Raw genomic sequence first — 23,923 nt, forward strand, 5'->3', positions numbered from 1 at the left:
ACACACACACACACACACACACACATACACATATCATTCACTCACACACATACAGAACAAAACCCCTCTACCATCCCTTGCTTCACATACAAGCATATAATTGTTTTATATATATATATATATATATATATATAACTATATGAGTTCAAAATAAAAAATAAAAATGTCTAATAGTGTTTTAATGATAATAAAATTGTTTCTGTTTTAAAAGACAATCATTAGTTTATTGTATCTTTCCTTCAAAACGAATATGTACAAACTAGTATAGGACCCCCACCCAGTTTTACGACCCCTACCCCAACCCTCCCTTGTTACATACATCTGATTTGATGATAAATGACGCAATTCAGAAGAGAGAGAGCACTTTAAAAGCTGCAAAAAATGTTCCATTTTACTAAAAAACAACTGAGAGAGAGACATTTGTTTGACATCTAGCAGGCAGCTCCAACTTGAGCAAAATCTACAGGTAAGAACTGACATTCTGTTATTTTATAAGACTTGAAAAATTACTTAACTTGTTGTCTGTTCCTATACATAATGATTGGTCATATTTGATGAATTCTAACTATATTATTTTGTTTTAATAGAGAAGAAGAACAGTCACATTAGCTAACATGTTCCAAGACTAAATCATTAGGGTAAGTAAATATACCTATATAATTGTATATATATATATATATATATATATATATATATATTTGTATTTTATAATGTTATTCATGAAAATTGTTTGTATCTCTTTAGTCATGCGTTCTAAAACAGTTATGAACTGGATACATAGTCACTTATGATGAAACTCTACTTCCTGTAAGTAAAAATATATTATGTAAATTATATGTTTATATGTACTTCCTAGACCTTAAATTGAAACATTATTTTATCTTTATATTTCAGTAAAAACATTCTGCCACTATTATGATGCTACTCTCTATGAATATATTTATATAATTGTGTATATATAATATGTATTTTATAATGTTATTCATGAAAATTATTTGTATCACTTTAGTCATGCATTCTAAAAACAGTTATGAACTGGAGACACCTCCTACTTGAACACATCCGCTTATGATGAAGCTCTTCCCTGTAAGTAAAAATATATTTATGTCATTTTTCATTTTTATGTCTATATTGTCTAGTCCTAATTGAAACATTATTTTATCTTTATATTTCAGTAAAAAAAAACATTCTGCCACTATTATGATGCTACTCTCTATGAATGCTGGTGTCTGTGAAGAGCCATCAATTGCTGACTCAAGAATGTAATACTTTATTTTAATGTTTTTTTTTTTTTTTTTAATTCATTTTGTGTTATTGTGTATTAAATATTGTATTAGTCCAATGGCGCAGAAACGCCCTAACAATGAGGTTTTAAACATTGAAGCTAAGAAGTCTAACATCAGTCCTTTTTCACATGATTTAAATAGCGTTCATATAATCTGTGAACTAAAGCAAACTATTTCAAAAGTAGAAACTACATTGAATGAACACGATACGTATACAACTCTGAATCCCTTTATATTAGAAGCTGTAAATCAGCTTAATGACAGATTGTCAGAACCTCCTAATCCAAACTATGAATGTTTAACATCTCCTGTTAATACCTCAGAAAATAATCCTGAAAGTTTGCATGATGTTTTCTTTGAACTGGAGCAGAGCTTATCAAAATTGCAAAACACACTCAATGAACATGATACGTGTACAACTCTGAATCCTTATCTGTTAGATGCTGTAAATCAGCTAAATGACAGATTGTCAGAACCTCCTAATCCAAACTATGAATGTTTAACATCTCCTGTTAATACCTCAGAAAATATTCCTGAAACGTTGATAGATTTTTTCTATGAACTAAACCAAAGTCTTTTGAGATTAAATGATAATCTGAAAAACTTAAGTCAAAATTCATTAACCAGTCCTGATCATGATGATGATCTGAGTAATGAACACACCCCTAGTGTTGAGAGAGAAGAAGATGGTCTTAATGACCATCCTCCTCCATCCCCTAGCGTTGAATCAGAGAATGATTCCAATGACATTCCTCCTCCTCCACCCCCTAGTGTTGAATCAGAGAATGATTCCAATGACAATCCTCCTCCTCCTTCACCTGACAATGGTGATGAACAAATGGGGGGTGATCTTGACCCAAATATAAATATAAATCATATAGACAGATTCCGCACCACAGAAATTAGAAGAAGGATAAACTTTTATTCTCTAGGCAATGTAAACAGTTTTGCGGAATTTTACAATTATGTTCTTGAGATTTTAAATGAAATGCTCAATGTCGCTAATGATGAAATAGTTGGTCCGTGTGATGCTGTGTTTGTTGAAATTCAGGGTAATTCACTCAATGTTTCGTCGCGTGTTCAGATAAATGATGGGGGTATTGACCTGAATTCCTTTCTGTTCTTGTTTGAAAACGCCATTCAGAGTAAATTTGAAATACTTTCCGATGAAACTTTACAATTAGTTATTCGGATTGTGCATGCTCCTCAGGGTGGAGGTAAAAGAAAGCTAGCAGGTATCTTCAGCACAGATTTTGTTCAGAAAAAGTTGAAACATCTGTATGTTTTTCATAACAAAGATAACCTCTGTTTTGCCTTATGCGTTTCTCAAATATTGAATCCTGATAAAAACATTTTTCAAGTAGAACATATAGCGAGGCAATTGCAACATGATGTAGGTTTATCCACAGATGAAATGGTTAGCTTTTCACAAATTGCACGTTTTGAGCAACATTTGAACTGCAAAATCATAGTGCTGTACCGAAGTGATGAAAAGAAGGGGTATAGTTTGTTTCAGAACACTAACATGCCTCATGACAAAACCATTTACTTATTCTTGCATGAAAACCATTATTACGGGGTCAAAAATCTTAAAGGGGTATTAGGTACATCCTATGTCTGTCCTTACTGTTCCGCAGGGGTCAGCAATATGAAACATCACAAATGTGATTTTCATTGTAACGTATGTCTTGACAAAGACTGTCCTAAACAGCCTAAAAAGACTGTACAATGTAAAGATTGTCTAAGGATTTGCAGATCACAATATTGTTATGATAAACATAAAGCAGTGATCGATCCAAGCGATGATCAAACTTTATGCAAAACTAGATTCTACTGTCCTAAATGTAACACGGTGCAGGATCAGGGTAAAACATCCAAAAAACACAAGTGTCATGCAAGTCGTTGTAAAAACTGTGGAGCCAAAGTTGATTCAGAAACCATGCATGAATGTTTTATACAACCTATAATCTTTGAAATTCCTGTTGAAAAGTACGTCTTTTATGACTTTGAGACAAATCAACAAACAGGTTACCACGTAGCTAATTATATATGTTGCATAGATTTCAAAGTTAGGGAGTGGGTAGCAAAAGGGGACAGATGCGTAGCAGCATTCTTTAGGAAGTTTCGCAAGGAACGGTACAAAGGTTATACATTCATAGCGCACAACGCTAGAGGTTATGATTCATACCTTTTGTTGAATCATTTAGTAAAAGAGGGAATCACACCTAGCATCATAGCACAAGGTGGTAAAATCTTGTGTTTTCAAGATGTTGAGTATAAACAGAGATACATTGATAGTCTCTCTTTTCTCCCTATGAGACTGAGCGCTATTCCAAAAGCTATGGGGTTCACATCAGACAAAAAGGGGTATTTTCCACATTTCTGGAATACTCAGGAAAATCAGAATTATGTAGGGCCTTATCCTCAGCCAGAGTTCTACGGGGTAGACACTATGATGGCTAAAGAAAGAGAAGAATTTTTTGAATGGTACAATACACGTGCAGGTAAGCTCTTTCACTTTAAGGAAGAAATGGCTCAATATTGTAAGAATGATGTCCACATTCTGAGAAAAGGTTGTATAGCTTTCAGGGATGAGATACTGAGCAGTACAATGGTTGACCCGTTCAAATGCATCACCATAGCTAGTGTCTGTTTGCAAATATTCAGAATCAACTTTTTGTCTAAAGACATTTTAGCTATACCCCCTTTAGATAATTACATCGACAGTCAGAAATCTTTCTCAACACCTTCCATACAATGGCTCGAGTACATCTCTGAGAGAGACAAGATCCCCATCCGACATGCCCTCAATGAAGGTGAGGTCAAGTTCGGAAACTACTTTGTGGATGGTTATTGTGAAAATGGTAGTGAACGAAAGGCATTTGAGTTTTTAGGGTGTTTTTATCACGGTTGTGCTAAATGTTTTCCTTCAAATGTACCACATCCTCTAAGTAAGAGCTCACAATCTTTTGGGGATGTTTATCAAAATTCTATGGATAAAATTCAGACTTTGCAAAACACTTTCAAACTGAATGTAACTGTGATGTGGGAGCATACCTGGAATGAGATGAAAAGATCAAACCAGGATGTTAAGTTGTTTATGACACGCTTTGACTTTCCTGAGCGCATAAAACCGCGAGATGCTCTGTTCGGTGGTCGAACAAACGCATTACATCTCCATTATGTAGCACAGCCAGGTGAAAGGATTGATTATTATGATTTCACATCCCTCTATCCTTATGTAAATAAAACAAAGAGGTACCCCGTGGGTCACCCCACTATCATCTTTCGTGATTTCCAACCGTTGGAAAAATATTTCGGACTCATTAGAGCAAAAATTCTTCCCCCTAAGGGCTTGTGGGCCCCTGTTCTCCCTTATAGGGTGAAAAGCAAACTCTTGTTTCCTTTGTGTCGAACATGTGCTGAACAACAATTACAAAATTGTAAACACACGGATGAGGAGAGGGCCCTGACAGGTAGTTGGTGTAGCGTTGAGGTGATGAAAGCCATTGAGAAGGGGTACAGAGTGTTGAAGGTGATTGAAATATGGCACTTCTCAATGGCTTTCATCACCTCAACGCTACACCAACTACCTGTCAGGGCCCTCTCCTCATCCGTGTGTTTACAATTTTGTAATTGTTGTTCAGCACATGTTCGACACAAAGGAAACAAGAGTTTGCTTTTCACCCTATAAGGGAGAACAGGGGCCCACAAGCCCTTAGGGGGAAGAATTTTTGCTCTAATGAGTCCGAAATATTTTTCCAACGGTTGGAAATCACGAAAGATGATAGTGGGGTGACCCACGGGGTACCTCTTTGTTTTATTTACATAAGGATAGAGGGATGTGAAATCATAATAATCAATCCTTTCACCTGGCTGTGCTACATAATGGAGATGTAATGCGTTTGTTCGACCACCGAACAGAGCATCTCGCGGTTTTATGCGCTCAGGAAAGTCAAAGCGTGTCATAAACAACTTAACATCCTGGTTTGATCTTTTCATCTCATTCCAGGTATGCTCCCACATCACAGTTACATTCAGTTTGAAAGTGTTTTGCAAAGTCTGAATTTTATCCATAGAATTTTGATAAACATCCCCAAAAGATTGTGAGCTCTTACTTAGAGGATGTGGTACATTTGAAGGAAAACATTTAGCACAACCGTGATAAAAACACCCTAAAAACTCAAATGCCTTTCGTTCACTACCATTTTCACAATAACCATCCACAAAGTAGTTTCCGAACTTGACCTCACCTTCATTGAGGGCATGTCGGATGGGGATCTTGTCTCTCTCAGAGATGTACTCGAGCCATTGTATGGAAGGTGTTGAGAAAGATTTCTGACTGTCGATGTAATTATCTAAAGGGGGTATAGCTAAAATGTCTTTAGACAAAAAGTTGATTCTGAATATTTGCAAACAGACACTAGCTATGGTGATGCATTTGAACGGGTCAACCATTGTACTGCTCAGTATCTCATCCCTGAAAGCTATACAACCTTTTCTCAGAATGTGGACATCATTCTTACAATATTGAGCCATTTCTTCCTTAAAGTGAAAGAGCTTACCTGCACGTGTATTGTACCATTCAAAAAATTCTTCTCTTTCTTTAGCCATCATAGTGTCTACCCCGTAGAACTCTGGCTGAGGATAAGGCCCTACATAATTCTGATTTTCCTGAGTATTCCAGAAATGTGGAAAATACCCCTTTTTGTCTGATGTGAACCCCATAGCTTTTGGAATAGCGCTCAGTCTCATAGGGAGAAAAGAGAGACTATCAATGTATCTCTGTTTATACTCAACATCTTGAAAACACAAGATTTTACCACCTTGTGCTATGATGCTAGGTGTGATTCCCTCTTTTACTAAATGATTCAACAAAAGGTATGAATCATAACCTCTAGCGTTGTGCGCTATGAATGTATAACCTTTGTACCGTTCCTTGCGAAACTTCCTAAAGAATGCTGCTACGCATCTGTCCCCTTTTGCTACCCACTCCCTAACTTTGAAATCTATGCAACATATATAATTAGCTACGTGGTAACCTGTTTGTTGATTTGTCTCAAAGTCATAAAAGACGTACTTTTCAACAGGAATTTCAAAGATTATAGGTTGTATAAAACATTCATGCATGGTTTCTGAATCAACTTTGGCTCCACAGTTTTTACAACGACTTGCATGACACTTGTGTTTTTTGGATGTTTTACCCTGATCCTGCACCGTGTTACATTTAGGACAGTAGAATCTAGTTTTGCATAAAGTTTGATCATCGCTTGGATCGATCACTGCTTTATGTTTATCATAACAATATTGTGATCTGCAAATCCTTAGACAATCTTTACATTGTACAGTCTTTTTAGGCTGTTTAGGACAGTCTTTGTCAAGACATACGTTACAATGAAAATCACATTTGTGATGTTTCATATTGCTGACCCCTGCGGAACAGTAAGGACAGACATAGGATGTACCTAATACCCCTTTAAGATTTTTGACCCCGTAATAATGGTTTTCATGCAAGAATAAGTAAATGGTTTTGTCATGAGGCATGTTAGTGTTCTGAAACAAACTATACCCCTTCTTTTCATCACTTCGGTACAGCACTATGATTTTGCAGTTCAAATGTTGCTCAAAACGTGCAATTTGTGAAAAGCTAACCATTTCATCTGTGGATAAACCTACATCATGTTGCAATTGCCTCGCTATATGTTCTACTTGAAAAATGTTTTTATCAGGATTCAATATTTGAGAAACGCATAAGGCAAAACAGAGGTTATCTTTGTTATGAAAAACATACAGATGTTTCAACTTTTTCTGAACAAAATCTGTGCTGAAGATACCTGCTAGCTTTCTTTTACCTCCACCCTGAGGAGCATGCACAATCCGAATAACTAATTGTAAAGTTTCATCGGAAAGTATTTCAAATTTACTCTGAATGGCGTTTTCAAACAAGAACAGAAAGGAATTCAGGTCAATACCCCCATCATTTATCTGAACACGCGACGAAACATTGAGTGAATTACCCTGAATTTCAACAAACACAGCATCACACGGACCAACTATTTCATCATTAGCGACATTGAGCATTTCATTTAAAATCTCAAGAACATAATTGTAAAATTCCGCAAAACTGTTTACATTGCCTAGAGAATAAAAGTTTATCCTTCTTCTAATTTCTGTGGTGCGGAATCTGTCTATATGATTTATATTTATATTTGGGTCAAGATCACCCCCCATTTGTTCATCACCATTGTCAGGTGAAGGAGGAGGAGGATTGTCATTGGAATCATTCTCTGATTCAACACTAGGGGGTGGAGGAGGAGGAATGTCATTGGAATCATTCTCTGATTCAACGCTAGGGGATGGAGGAGGATGGTCATTAAGACCATCTTCTTCTCTCTCAACACTAGGGGTGTGTTCATTACTCAGATCATCATCATGATCAGGACTGGTTAATGAATTTTGACTTAAGTTTTTCAGATTATCATTTAATCTCAAAAGACTTTGGTTTAGTTCATAGAAAAAATCTATCAACGTTTCAGGAATATTTTCTGAGGTATTAACAGGAGATGTTAAACATTCATAGTTTGGATTAGGAGGTTCTGACAATCTGTCATTTAGCTGATTTACAGCATCTAACAGATAAGGATTCAGAGTTGTACACGTATCATGTTCATTGAGTGTGTTTTGCAATTTTGATAAGCTCTGCTCCAGTTCAAAGAAAACATCATGCAAACTTTCAGGATTATTTTCTGAGGTATTAACAGGAGATGTTAAACATTCATAGTTTGGATTAGGAGGTTCTGACAATCTGTCATTAAGCTGATTTACAGCTTCTAATATAAAGGGATTCAGAGTTGTATACGTATCGTGTTCATTCAATGTAGTTTCTACTTTTGAAATAGTTTGCTTTAGTTCACAGATTATATGAACGCTATTTAAATCATGTGAAAAAGGACTGATGTTAGACTTCTTAGCTTCAATGTTTAAAACCTCATTGTTAGGGCGTTTCTGCGCCATTGGACTAATACAATATTTAATACACAATAACACAAAATGAATTAAAAAAAAAAAAAAAAACATTAAAATAAAGTATTACATTCTTGAGTCAGCAATTGATGGCTCTTCACAGACACCAGCATTCATAGAGAGTAGCATCATAATAGTGGCAGAATGTTTTTTTTTACTGAAATATAAAGATAAAATAATGTTTCAATTAGGACTAGACAATATAGACATAAAAATGAAAAATGACATAAATATATTTTTACTTACAGGGAAGAGCTTCATCATAAGCGGATGTGTTCAAGTAGGAGGTGTCTCCAGTTCATAACTGTTTTTAGAATGCATGACTAAAGTGATACAAATAATTTTCATGAATAACATTATAAAATACATATTATATATACACAATTATATAAATATATTCATAGAGAGTAGCATCATAATAGTGGCAGAATGTTTTTACTGAAATATAAAGATAAAATAATGTTTCAATTTAAGGTCTAGGAAGTACATATAAACATATAATTTACATAATATATTTTTACTTACAGGAAGTAGAGTTTCATCATAAGTGACTATGTATCCAGTTCATAACTGTTTTAGAACGCATGACTAAAGAGATACAAACAATTTTCATGAATAACATTATAAAATACAAATATATATATATATATATATATATATATATATACAATTATATAGGTATATTTACTTACCCTAATGATTTAGTCTTGGAACATGTTAGCTAATGTGACTGTTCTTCTTCTCTATTAAAACAAAATAATATAGTTAGAATTCATCAAATATGACCAATCATTATGTATAGGAACAGACAACAAGTTAAGTAATTTTTCAAGTCTTATAAAATAACAGAATGTCAGTTCTTACCTGTAGATTTTGCTCAAGTTGGAGCTGCCTGCTAGATGTCAAACAAATGTCTCTCTCTCAGTTGTTTTTTAGTAAAATGGAACATTTTTTGCAGCTTTTAAAGTGCTCTCTCTCTTCTGAATTGCGTCATTTATCATCAAATCAGATGTATGTAACAAGGGAGGGTTGGGGTAGGGGTCGTAAAACTGGGTGGGGGTCCTATACTAGTTTGTACATATTCGTTTTGAAGGAAAGATACAATAAACTAATGATTGTCTTTTAAAACAGAAACAATTTTATTATCATTAAAACACTATTAGACATTTTTATTTTTTATTTTGAACTCATATAGTTATATATATATATATATATATATATATAAAACAATTATATGCTTGTATGTGAAGCAAGGGATGGTAGAGGGGTTTTGTTCTGTATGTGTGTGAGTGAATGATATGTGTATGTGTGTGTGTGTGTGTGTGTGTGTCACACCTCAGTGATAAGAACCACCTCTTCTTCAATAAACACAGAGTCCTAAAATCTAACCTCCCCTCATGAACACATTCACAGATCGTAAAAACCCTCACATTATTAATACATATCAATAAAAGGAGTTAATAGTAAAATAAAATAAAAGATTTAAAAACAAATAATTATACAAGTCTTGTTCTTTTAAAAGGCATGGTATCAATTCAACACTTATGCTTGTGTTTGCGTATGTGTGTGTGTGTGTGTGTGTATATAAGTAGGGGGCTGTTGTTGTTATCTTATGTTATGTGTCTGTTTAGTGAATGTGTCTGTCTGTTTACGTGACAAATGTTTGTTATCTATATAAATAAGTATATGTGAACGTGAGTGATCAATGAATGCTTCTTATTGATTAAGCAGAAAGGGAGAGAAATTCAGGGTAAAATGCACTTACGTGACATATATGTTTGTTATCTATATATAAGTGTATGTGAACGTGAGTGATCAATGAATGCTTCTTATTGATTAAGCAGAAAAAGGGAGGGGAATTCCAGGTATAATACATGGTTATGATTGATTAAGGATAAAGGAGCAAATTCCGGGTAAATTGCACGACTACGGTACGACGAAGGGAAGGAGGGACTTCCGGTCAAATAGACGCTTATGATTGGTTGAGAGGGCGGGACTTCCTGTCAAAAAAGGGGGCGGGACTTGATGACGTGGCACGCTCTGATTGGTCCATAGACCTGTCAAATTGACATTACAAAAAGGGGTTCATATTCTCTCTCTGTTGGTAAATAAAATACAAATAAACATATTGAATGTTTAATTACTAAAAAGTAAGCTGAATGTATTAAATTTCTATTTGTCTGTTTCTTTTATCCTGTGGGGTGTGTGTGTGTGTGTGGGTCTGTTTCTCACATCCTGTGAGGAGACGAGGAGCTGGCTGGGAAAAAGGGTCGAAGTTACCCAGAGCAAAGCAGACTGCACAAAGGCCAGTCATTTTATCCACAAACTTCTTTCACAAACACCTGCATTGATACATTTAGATTAAATAATGAATAGGTCTCATTATTAAAAAGTAATAATTGGAAATTTATTGATTTGTTTATCTATTTGCATTTAGTCCATTATTTGTGCTACAGTACATGTGTCACGGATCACGGGCGGACTGACGGCGACGGACGCACTTGCTAAACACGATGATTTTAATGTAACAAAAGATATAACAAAACTAAGACAAACTACAAAGGAAACAACAAGACTAGGATATAAACTACTAGGGACAGGAGATACACAGAACGACAAAACTACGAAACAAACATGATCTGACTAGAAAACGGGAGGAAAACAACACGACATGACTTAGGACAACGGAGAAAGGAGAATAGGAAATGAAACGACAACGGAGGAAACTTCGGAGACAGACGGAAACAGACAGATAACATGACTGACTAGAATGAGGACAACGGAATAATGTGAAAAGTGAAATGAACGACAAACAGGACGTGAAACAAGAGGGCTTAAATACTGACACAAATGAGACACACCTGGACAGATAACAAGGAGGACGGGTTAACACATGACACAGACGAGGAGGCGGAACAAAGGCGGAGACTCGAACATAAGCAAACATAGCCATGTGCTCTCTCTCAGCACATGGCCGGAAAAACAGAGGTGACAAGACGAAGGCGTGACAGATGCCTCCCCCTGAACGCGCAACTCCCGGGGCGCGTACACCTAAACCCCCCAGGAGCTGGCACAGGAGAGGGCACGGAAAACATGACAGACTAAGACAAGGAACCATGGGAGACCGGACTCAGGACAGGACGGGAACAGACACAGGAGCTGGGGACATGACAGGATAACCGAAAAAAGGGAAAAGGAGACAGAACTTGGGATTGGAATGAGGCTGGGTACTGGGACTGGACATGAGACAAGACAGAGGATTGAAACGGTGGCTGGACTGGGGGCAAGACAGGTGATTGAACACTGGACGGACACGGGGACAGGACAGTAGACTGACAAAGTGGGGTGACCGGAGACTAAACAAGAGACTGGAGCAGACTGGACAGGACGGGAGTGGACACATGAGACTGGACAGGCGACTGGACAGGCGACTGGACAGGGTTTTTGACACTGGACGGGAACAGGGACTGGACAGGAGACGGGACAGGTGACTGAACGCGGGATGGATACGGTGACTTGACATGTTTGGGGACAGAGGACTGGACATGATTAACAGGGGACTGGACATGTTTGGGGACAGAAGACTGGACATTGGCAGGTGACAGGACAGGGGACTGGAATGGAGACAAAACACGTGACTGATCATTGAGCGGATACGGGGACTGGACAGGATTAACAGGGGACTGGACAGGACTTGGTAGGGGAACAGGGACCAGGACGTTCAGGGGGACAGACACGAATACAGTAACAGGGACTGGGACAGAGACAAAGGCAGACAAGGGCATAGGGACAAGGACAGAGACAGGAACCAGGACAGGGACAGACAGGGGAACCAATATAACAGGGGGGTGCCCAGGACTGGCAAATGTTTGTGGGGCAGTCTGAGAAGCCAGCCTGGGCACAACTCTAGGGACATGACCAAGAGCTGCCGTAGCCACAGTCACAGGGGCAGGAACGGCCGTAGCCACAGTCACAGGGGCAGAAACCGCCGTAGCCACAGTCACAGGGGCAGAAACCGCCGGAGCCACAGTCACAGGGGCAGAAACCGCCGGAGCCACAGTCACAGGAGCGGCCGTAGCCACAGTCACGGGGACAGGAGCGGCCGTAGCCACAGTCACGGGGACAGGAGCGGCCGTAGCCACAGTCACGGGGACAGGAGCGGCCGTAGCCACAGTCATGGGGACAGGAGCGGCCGAGGGAGCCGCGCTCACGGAGACAGGGGGCCCTGCAGTGACGTCCACGGAGACAGGGGAATCTGCAGTGACGTCCACGGAGACAGGGGAGCCTGCAGTGACGTCGTCCACGGAGACAGGGGAGCCTGCAGTGACGTCGTCCACGGAGACAGGGGAGCCTGCAGTGACGTCGTCCACGGAGACAGGGGAACCTGCAGTGACATCGTCCACAGAGACAGGGGAATCTGCAGTGACGTCGTCCACGGAGGCGGGGAACCTGTAGTGACGTCGTCCACGGAGGCAGGGGAACCTGCAGTGACGTCGTCCACGGAGGCAGGGGAACCTGCAGTGACGTCGTCCACGGAGGCAGGGGAACCTGCAGTGACGTCGTCCACGGAGGCAGGGGAACCTGCAGTGACGTCGTCCACGGAGGCAGGGGAACCTGCAGTGACGTCGTCCACGGAGGCAGGGGAACCTGCGACGACGTCCACGGAGGCAGGAGAAACTGCGACGACGTCCACGGAGGCAGAGGAATTTGCGACGTCGTCCACGGAGACAGGAGAAACTGCGACGACGTCCACGGAGGCAGAGGAATCTGCGACGTCATCCACGGAGGCAGGAGAGACGGGAGCGGCCGTTGGCGCCACGCTCTCGGAGACAGGAGCGGCCGTTGGCGCCGCTTTCAAGGAGACCGGAGCGGCCGTAGGCGCCGCTTTCAAGGAAATCGGAGCGGCTGTTGGCGCCGTTTTTATGTTCCTCTCCGGCAGAGTGTCCGTGTTAACTGCGTCCTTTTGGTCGTTCATTCTGTCACGGATCACGGGGCGGACTGACAGAGGCGGACGCACTTGCTAGAACACGGAGAGTTTTAATATAACAACAGATATAACAAAACAAAGACAAGCTATAACGAAAACAAAAAGACGGGGATTATAAACAACTTGAGACAGGGAAGGAAGGAAACAACACGACATGACTGGGAAACGAAACGACTAGACTAGGAGAAGGAAAGAGACACCACGACAGGACACGGAACATAGTAGAAACACGACTTGACTATGAAACTAACAATACAAAGAGAAGTGAAATGAACGACAAACAGGACGTGAAACAAGAGGGCTTAAATACTGACACAAACGAGACACACCTGGACAGATAACAAGGAGGACGGGTTAACACATGACACGGACTAGGAGGCGGAACAAAGGCGGAGACTCGAACATAAACAAACATAGCCATGTGCTCTCTCTCAGCACATGGCCGGAAAAACAGAGGTGACAAGATGAAGGCGTGACAACATGACATAGACTTTTTCAAAGAAAGCTTGGCAACAGGTTGTTCATTTTTTAAGATAATAATTTGATTATAATTCCATTAAGAATTAACAACGAGGTTTATGAAGAAAAATTATTATTTGGAAAGGGGTTCTGATTTAAGCTTTGCTATAATTGTAATGGGGTTGCAAATATTTAGTGGTAATCATATTTAGAAGTGCTTGTTGAGCCTTATATAAGTTTGTATATTATTTAATTACAAGGTAGTTATTGAATGTTTAATAAATCTAGGCTTATGGTGCACTTAGTAGTTATATCACTTAGTAAAGGGGATTTAGTGGTGTGAATTGTATTGCATATTAAGGTTTGATTTCTCTGAAGTTGGCAAATTCAATTGGGGTTTAATTTTTATTGATTGTGGTAATATAGTGGCCTATAAACAGAGGGGGAAAAAAGGGAGAGAAATAATTAATAAGTAAGTTGGGAACATATTTAGTCATTATTATGCCAAATATGGGCACTAATGTTTCAAAAGGTGTTACTCCTGTTGATATAGTTAAGAAAAATAATCCTTTAAATAAAGGCATTGCAAAAATATCAGAAAAATTTTATAAGCGATGGCCTGACATAGACCAGCCATGGCCGGTATAGGGGACACTTAACCCAAATGTAATTAAAACAATAGAGTTACTTGTATCAACATATAAAGCAGGACAGAAGAAAGGGCATCAAGGAGAAATGCGAAAGGAAAAAAGAGAAATAGAGCTTGGCATTCTCCAGTTATTTGAACAAGAGAGTCAGAAACTGATAAAGGTGGCAAAGGAAAAGAGGGAGAAGGGTGCAGAAGCAATAAATCAACGTACAAAGAAAATTGAAAAACAGATGGCAGAAGTTAATGTGTCTTTTTCACATGTGGACTCAGTTAAGACACCACCACCTTATGAGAAGGAAGGGAAAACTGAGAAAGTCTACCCTCAGCTTCCAGTGATCAGTCAAGGTGGAAGTTATCACATTGAAGACGAAGATGAATGCATCATTGAAACAGGACAAGCAGAGACAACGATAAAACTGTATCCGAGTTCCAAAAGCAAGAAGAAAACTCGACGTCTACAGACTGGAGGTGAACTGAGAATGAGAAGGAGGACCATTGGAGATGAGGATCTGAGTGACCAGGAGGAGGCCATGGGTGGATATGACCCAGCCATCAGACGAATGCTGGCTAAAGCAGAAAAAAGAGGAGATGTGAGTAGAAGGAAAGAGGATTCAAGAGATGGAAGTTCTGATGAAACAGAGAATGAAGAAAGTGATGATGGATGGAAGAGTAAGTTACCGTACCCAGGTCTGGTCAGATGATTCGGACAATCAGGTTTGAGGGAGTAAAACAGCTGATTCCTCTCACAGAACCAATTGAGCTCTGCTATAAACATCTGAAGACTACAATACCCATACTGGTATCAGAACATACACCTATTGCACTTTTGGGAAGAGATGCTTTGTGCAGACTGAACTGTACAATAAAATGCAAACCAGACGGCTGCCTGGTGGAAGTGCCGAGTGAAATGATTGATCAATTGATGATGAAAACAGAGACTGAAGTTTCTTCAGTATTTTGGATTGGAAATCTTAGCGAAGAATTCTTGGAACCAGCAAAGATGTGGGAGAAGTTTATTGTAGCAAACATGCCTGATGCAATGACTCCAGAGTATCCATTTCATTGTACACTGAAATACTTTAAGGATGCTGAGCAATCAGATGCAGAACAATGGCTGAGTCTTCAACCAAAGCAAGTTGAATTACGTTCATGTTGCATAATTTTGGGACCACAAGGAGCTGCTATGAAGATAGGCAAAAATTATTATTTGCATAAAGAGTTTGAGATGGGAAAAAGTGTACCACGTGTGACTTTGCTGGTGTCTGAAGATTTACAATGAGAAGGTGGATTCAAACTCTTTGAAAGAGGAAATGCTGCGATATGTTCCAAAATGTTTATGATCACAACATAGCACTGACATTGGATGTGTGAAGTCAGCTCAACCAGTAAAAGTTGAACTCCGACCAGGAACAAAACCTCCGTGGAAGCCTCAGTATCCTTTGAATGAAGAAGCAATCAAAGGGATCGAACCACAAATTGAAGGTCTTGTGAAAGCAGATGTTCTGAAGATAACACAGAATCCGCAGAGTAATACACCGTTGTTGCCTGTGAAGGAGCCAGATAACTCTTATCGTTTAGTACATGATTTGAGAGCAGTAAATGAAGTAGTAGCAGACTTTCCAGCAGAAGTGCCAGATCCACATGTTTTGTTAGCCCAAATTTCTCCGGATGCAAAGTATTTCACAGTATTAGATTTATGTGGAGCATTTTTTAGTGTTCCACTAAGTATAGAAAGTCAGGGTTTATTTGGGTTTACATACAAGGGACAATTCTATGAGTGTAAGAGATTACCACAGGGATATAAACATAGTCCTCACATTATCAATAAAGTATTGAAAGATGATTTAGTAGGGGTAGATCTGAAGTTAAAAAGTACTGTCATTCAATACATGGATGATATTCTTCTTAGTGCACCAGATGAGGAAATAGGTCAGAAACTGAGGAAATAGGTCAGAAAAGTGTAAGGATGTACAAACTGTTGTCAAGATTTTGTGTAGAGAAGTCCTAAGCAGTTGAGGACTTCCAGATCGAATATCCTCAGATAATGCGTCTGGGTGCTGTGTACCATCCGGAAAGTCAAGGGATTTGTGAAAAAATGAATGGTGTTGTTGTTACCACGACGTATTAATCTTATATCTAGTCTAAACTATAATACTTAAAAAATAAGTTCTAATATAAGTTTCTAGTTCTTTTTAAAAATACTTGAAAGATGAAGACGACTTCTTGGAAGATCAGCGGGCTCTTTATTTTCTTAAAGCATTGGAGAGCAGTCTCAGAAGCCTCCTGCAGACTCACTCACAATGACATACTGGAAACACAGTTTACATACACTTTTTGGGGTGAGGTCATCTCGCCCCTCCCATTTTTTTAAATTAGGTTGTATTCCATAGAACCCCAATTAAATGGTACCCTTGTCTCCTTAAGGATGCAGTATATCATAGGAGTCCAACTAAGAAGGTATCCTTATCTTCTAAAGATGTCGTATATCACACCGTACCAGACAGTCTCATGCTACACCATTCTCCTTTTTTTTCTACAGAGTTCAGGCCTGAGTTATGAACTCAAGTACCTTTGACCATTCTAATATCCTCTGCCACAAAACTTATTTGTTTAAAATAATTCTCATGTCTTTATATTATTTGATTATTACAATCACATGTTTTCTATATTATTTGTTTATTGCAGTCACATGTCTGTATATTTTTTCCTCTGTGGACATGTCCCATGCCTGATCTATGAATAAGTGAATTCTTCATCAGTGTCTTGAAAAATCGGATTGTTAAAATCTGTCAGCACACGGGGTTAAATTGGATAGCAGCACTTCCATTAACATTAATGGTGTGTCACTCAAGTGAGTTGCGTGATTTACACATGACTCCTCATGAGTTGATGACAGGTAGACAAATGCCAACGCCATGTTTGCGTACAAGTGGGAAAGGTCCAAGTTTAGCCCTTTTAGAAGATGACATGAGGGCATATGTTTCATACTTAGCTAATTTACATAAAAGAATATCCACGTTTATAGAATAAATACGTTTCAGAAAAGCAAAGAAAAGAGGAGGAGCAGGAGAGGCGGATGAGCAAAGGAAGAATACAGTGCAGCCTGGAGACAAGGTGTTTGTAAAGGTATTTAGAAGAAAATGGTATAACGAACGCAAAGAAGGACCTTTTGAAGTTGTTCGCAGTACTGGAACGGCAGTTCAAGTTAAGGGGTCTCCAACGTGGTATCATTTATCTCACTGTGTTAAAGCACCAAATGAAGAGAAGCCTTTCTCAAAGGGAGGAGAGGTTGCAGGTTCAGGAGAACCAAAAGAACATGAGGGAGAACAGGTTGAAAATAACATGCAAGAAACAAACCAGAGTAGATCTCCTGAAGAGGAGATTGTCCCTGGTTTGGATGATGCTGATGACTCTGAGTATATTTCTGATGATGCCAGAAATGACACAGCAGATTCTAAACAAGACAAAACGTTTGGAGAAATTGAATTTCAATATGTCCAAGAAACAGCAGGTCCCATTCCAGAAAGCAGTAATTCCATTTCAAAACAGTTCAGAGACTTGGATCAAGAAAAGAGCCCAAGACCAGTTCGGAAAAAGGATAGACCTAAACGGTATGAGAACTAAAGAGAATGAAACTTTAGAGAATTTTACTTTTCCAGTGTCGAAAGTTAGTGAGGGGGTAAATGGATCACATCTAACTACACTAGTGCCTTTGATAATTTCAACAACGTCATCACCTTTCAAGACGGTGGTTAAAGCTAAATTAGGTAAATCAGTTCATCTTCCCTGTAAATGTGGAAGATTTAATACAGGGAGTAATAGTCCTCCTGAGTGGAAAAATAGTCGTGCTGAAGAAGTGGTGTTAACAGGACATGAAGTTGATCATTTGCATCGTGACCAGAGAAAGTATCTTTTGTTTAATGCCTTTAGGTGGTTCAGAGTTAGAGATGATTGTTATTTTACGTAATGTTACATGGGAAGATCAAGGGGAATACACTTGTACTTATTTGGAGCCAGAGCTTAAATTGGTGCCATTTCAAAATGTGTGGAAAGAAGGATACATAACTCATACAGTGATAGTGATGATAAAGGACCAGAGTCCTATTGAAGTTTTTACATCTACTAAAAGAGTTCTGGACCAAACCACTATAGCAATGACTCTGAAGGTTACTAAAGAACAAATTAAGCCAATTACTTTAACTCCAGAAATTAGTAAAGGAAATAATGTAACAAATCAGATTACTACTTTAGATATGCCATTAAAGGAGATAAATAGTACTACACTGCCAATGATAACTTCTGCTTCGGGTACATCTGAATCTATCACAACTGTTGAAAATAGAAAAATAACAAGATCACATAATGTTGTCAAAGTAACCCAGACTCCAGAAGTAATGTCCTTTCCATTGCAGAAGGAAATAAACATAACACAGGGTCCAGAGTTAAATATGGAGCATGAAGTGAATATTAGTCGAGTGACTTTTGAAGCTAGAAACCCAATGGAAGACATGGATTCAAATGGTTTAGTAACCACTCAGAAAATCACTTTAGAAGGGCAGAGAGAGTTTTTTGATTTTGACTGGACATCTGAAGAAATGACTGACCATTACCATGCATTACAGAAAAGAGAAGCAAAATGGAAAGCATATGGATTTGATTCTTCAGTGTTACAAATCACAGACCCATGGGCAGGTAGAAATTTATGGTTTCAGCAAATAACCCATTCCGTTAGAATGAGTAAGATGTTGACTGGTCCATGTGTGGTGAAAGTTCCATCACCAAGCACCTGGCCATCAATTTTAGAGACAGTACCAGAACCACTGCATGCTATGTGTCAATTTTTTGCTTTATCGTGGTTATTATATCAACAAAACTCTGAAGTAGATAGAATAATGGCTTTATCAGTGCATTTGTTTAGACCTAGATTAAATTGTACTTGGTTGATGAAGCTGCCATATGTAAATTTCCTTGATCAGCATGAAAATCTACTGACAGCACGGCCTGATGCGATGGAAGTATAATCTGTGGAGACTAAAAACTGTTTTTGTTCCAATGATACTCACAATGGACAGGGGATGTTTATGGGAATATCTGATTGTGCTTGTTATAAGATGAATTTTAAAGAGGTTAAACCTAAGGATGCTTTGTTTAAAGTGAATTTTCATACACCAGATACGAAGCAGAGTAGAACATTAATGGTGCAGTATGACATTTTGCCTGTAAATGTGACTATAGGAAATTTTAATCTAAATTTAAATTTAAACATATTTCTACCATATGGGTGGACAGGCTGTTGTTATATGGCAACATTAAAGCTTCCTTATGAGGTTTATACTCTACAAAAAGTTCAAGCAACCGATGAAGGGGATTCTGAAGGTAATTCTGTGAGAAGAAAGAAAAGGGAAATGGCTCAGTTTCATAACTTGGAAGCCTATCATTGGAGAATCAGTATAGGAGAAAAATGGGGTATAGGATTATTCCCATGGTATGGTGTGACATTTTTAGCAGATCATATAGATAATATTACACTTTACAAGGGTTTGCTAATGAGACAATAAGAGGGTTTCAGTATTTGTCAAATACACAAACAAGTCACAGATTAACATTGTTAAAACATGACATGGCTCTGGATTACATTTTAGCTAAGCAAGGGGGTTTATGTGTGGCTTTGAACCTAACGGGATGTCTGTTATACTTTGATTCCGGATAATTCGGATAATAGGAATAGTGTTATAGAAGCATTGAAGCATATAAGGGAGGCGTTTGGTCCATCAAAAGGAGCAGGATGCTTGGTTATTGGAGAAATTAGGACCATTAGGAGCAATGTTGGCTCAAGTTTTTGGAGTAGCTCTTTTAGCAGTGTGTATAATATTTTGTTTTTGTACACTTTTGTTAACTTGTGCAAAAGCTATGATTTTGAAATGGGTTGGAGTTGTAATGCCTGGAGTTCAAGTACAGATGCCATTATTAAGTAGAACCGACTCAGACAAACATGAGGAGGAAACTTTGGAAAACAACCTGGTGGAAAGATATCCATTTTGAATATCTACTATTATATATATTTCTATTCACTTATGTAATTATTCTTTTATTTTGTTAGGCTTATTATTTAGTAATCAAAGATAAAGATTGTAGGATTAAGTATACACTGTAGCTTAAAAAATGTATTAATCCATTAGTATTACTATTATTAATGTTTTATTTGATGTTTATTTGCATCTGTCATTTTTGCAAAAGATACTGGCTGTTGTTTTTTCTTCCAGAAAGAAAAAGGGGGGAAGATCACTGTAAGGGTGGATGGTTGTTCGAGATTCCTGAAATGCTACAGGGATCCAAAAACTCAAAAGGGGACAATAAAACAGAAGGACTTTGAAACAAGAATGGTGAAGACTTGCTGAAGCTCAATATCTCATCAACATCACATCAGAAAACAAAATTGCTGAAAAGACAATATTATGTCATATGTTCCTATTGAATTGTTTATTATTAGTAATCTTTGATATTGATAAACCATTATATGAGTGATATTAAAAATTGTAACAACTGTTTATTATGAAGACTTATAGACTCATGAAATGTAATCTGTGAAAGTGTATTGAAATCTCAGAGTTTTTTGTTTTTCTCAATGTTAGGGCCAAGGGGTGTGTCAGGTAGGGACAGGTCCATTGGAAGGTCCGATGGGTCGACCAGCCTGAATTTGGACATTGGTTTGATTTTATTTTCTGAGATTTTCATACACATTTACTTAAGTCAACTTCCTACACATATAGAATAAATTTAATTGGACTGGAGTACAGTTTTGTGATAGCCTAGACAGAGGGATCGTGGGGGAATTTTTCCTGTCTAAAGTGTTTGAAGGATTTTCAAGAAAGATGGCTGCCTGGCAGGTTTTTTCGCCCTCACACTCCATGAAATTTTGTTACATCATAATGCAAGTGATGTTAGAATTGTGTGTAGGAAGGTATCACTTATTTGTTATGACATTAACATGGATGGGTTGCTTAAAATTTACAAGACTTTAACAGTCTCGAAGGGAGGAAATTATGAGGTATATTTAATCATAAGGCCTCATAAGGCAGTATTAAGGAATGTTCACTGTTTTTTATGTTCAGCCATATTCTCTGTGTCTGTGTTCCACAGAGAGAAATGTGAGGGTAAGAAACTATAAATTTTACCCCTCCCTTAGTCCCTTAGAACATGCAATTGTAAACCTATCCTCTAGATAACTATATTTGGAAAGGTGGGAGAATCATATAGATTGAGGTCCTAGCCAAGAGGGGGAGAGAGAATTTAGACATGGGAGAGAGACTTTGAGCACTGAATAGAACACTTCTCTCACGGGATCCTTAAGAACCAGTAAGACACTGTTTTGGTAAATAAAGATGTATTTACACTTTTAACCGTGTCTGCAGAGATTCTTTTCCATCACCTGTCTTCACAACACAGCAAAAGTAACAACACTGTGTTCTACTTGTCTGTGTTCTACTATGAGAAAATATGCAGTTTGCTGAAAGCAAGCTGTTCTTTGAAAGTCTTATGGAGTGCAGTTCAGCTTATAAAACTGTTTCTGCCTTTCATTGCAAAAACAAAACAGAAAGTGTTTTTCTGTGTTCTACTTGTCTGTATAAGCAAAGATGCAGTTTGATGAAAGCAAGCAATTCTTTGACAGTCTTTCTTATGGAGTGCAGGTTAGCTAATAAAACGGTTTCTGCCTTTCATTGCAAAAAGAAGCCAGAAAGTGCTTTTCCGCTTCATAGTGCATTGTAAAAGCAAAGTTGCCGAATGCTGAATACAAACAGTTATTTGAAAGTTTTTCTAATGCAGAGCAGTTTAGGAAGTATATCTCTGTGTTTCTGGTGTTCATTGCAAACAAGCCAGAAAGTGTTTTTCTGTGTTCTACTTGTCTGTATAAACAAAGATGCAGTTTACTGAAAACAACCTTTTCTTTGATAGTCTTGCATACTGAGTGCAGTTCAGCTAATAAAACTGTTTCTGCCTTTCACTGGAAAATAAAGCCAGAAAGTGTTTTTCTGCTTCACAATTCACAGAGCAATGTTGCAGAATGCTGAATACAAACTGTTCTTTGAAAGTTTTTCTTATGCAGAGTAGTTTAGAGAGTATATTTGTGTGTTTCCCGCATTCAATGCAAACAAGGCAGAAAATGTTTTTCTGTCTTCTATTTGTCTATAAGCAAACATGCAGTTTGCTGAAATCAAGCTTTTTTTTTGACTGTCATTCCTATGGAGTGCAGTTCAGCTAATAAAACGGTTTCTGGCTTTCATTGCAAAAACAAGCCAGAAAGTGTTTTCCTGTGTTCTACTTTTTTGTGTGCTACTATAAGCAAAGATGCAGTTTGCTGAAAGCAAGCTGTTCTTTCAAAGTCTTTCTTATGAAGTGCAGTTCAGCTCATAATACTGTTTCTGCCTTTCATTGCAAATACAAGCCAGAAAGTGTTTTTCTGTGTTCTACCTTTCTGTACTCTTCTATCAGCAAAGATGCATTTTCCTGAAAAAAGCTGTTCTTTGAAAGTCTTTCTTATGGAGTGCAGTTCCGCTCACTAAACTGTTTCTGCCTTTCATTGCAAACAAGCCAGAAAGTGTTTTCTGTGTTCTACTTTTCTGTACTCTTCAATGAGCAAAGATGCATTTTGCTGAATGCAAGCTGTTCTTTGACAGTCTTTCTTATGGAGTGCATTCAAATAAAAAAAAAACAAGCCAGAAAGTATTTTTCTGTGTTCTACTTGTCTGTGTTCTACTATAAGCAAATATGCAGTTTGGTGAAAGCAAGCTCTTCTTTGAAAGTCTTTCTTATGGAGTGCAGTTCAGCTCACTAAGCTGTTTCTGCCTTTCATTGATAATAAGCCAGAAAGTGTTTTTCTGCTTCATAGTGGATTGTAAAAGCAAAGTTGCCGAATGCTGAATAAAAACAGTTCTATGAAAGTTTTTCTAATGCAGAGCAGTTAGGAAGTATATCTCTGTGTTTCTGGCATTCATTGCAAACAAGCCAAAAAGTGTTTTTCTGTGTTCTACTTGTTTGTATAAGTTAAGATGCATTTTGCTGAAAGCAAGCTGTTCTTTGACAGTCTTTCATACTGAGTGCAGTTTGGCTAACGAAGCTGTGTTTCTACCTTTCATTGCAAACAAGCCAGAAAGTGTTTTTCTGTGTTCTACTATATGCAAACATGCATTTGATGAAAGCAAGCAGCTCTTTGACAGTCCTCTTTGACAGTTCAGCTCACTAAACAGTTTCTGCCTTTCATTGCAAATAAGCCAGAAAGTGTTTTTCTGTGTTGTACTTTTCTGTACTCTTCAATGAGCAAAGATGCATTTTGCTGAACGCAAGCTGTTCTTTGACAGTCTTTCTTATGGAGTGCAGTTCAACTAATAAAACTGTTTAAGCCTTTCATTGCAAACAAGCCAGAAAGTAGTTTTCTGTGTTCTACTATAAGCAAATATGTAGTTTAGTGAAAGCAAGTTGTTCTTTGAAAGTTTTTCTTATGGAGTGCAGTTCAGCACACTA

The sequence above is a fragment of the Hoplias malabaricus genome, chromosome 11 (assembly GCF_029633855.1).
Source record: "Hoplias malabaricus isolate fHopMal1 chromosome 11, fHopMal1.hap1, whole genome shotgun sequence".
Lineage (NCBI taxonomy): Eukaryota > Metazoa > Chordata > Actinopteri > Characiformes > Erythrinidae > Hoplias > Hoplias malabaricus.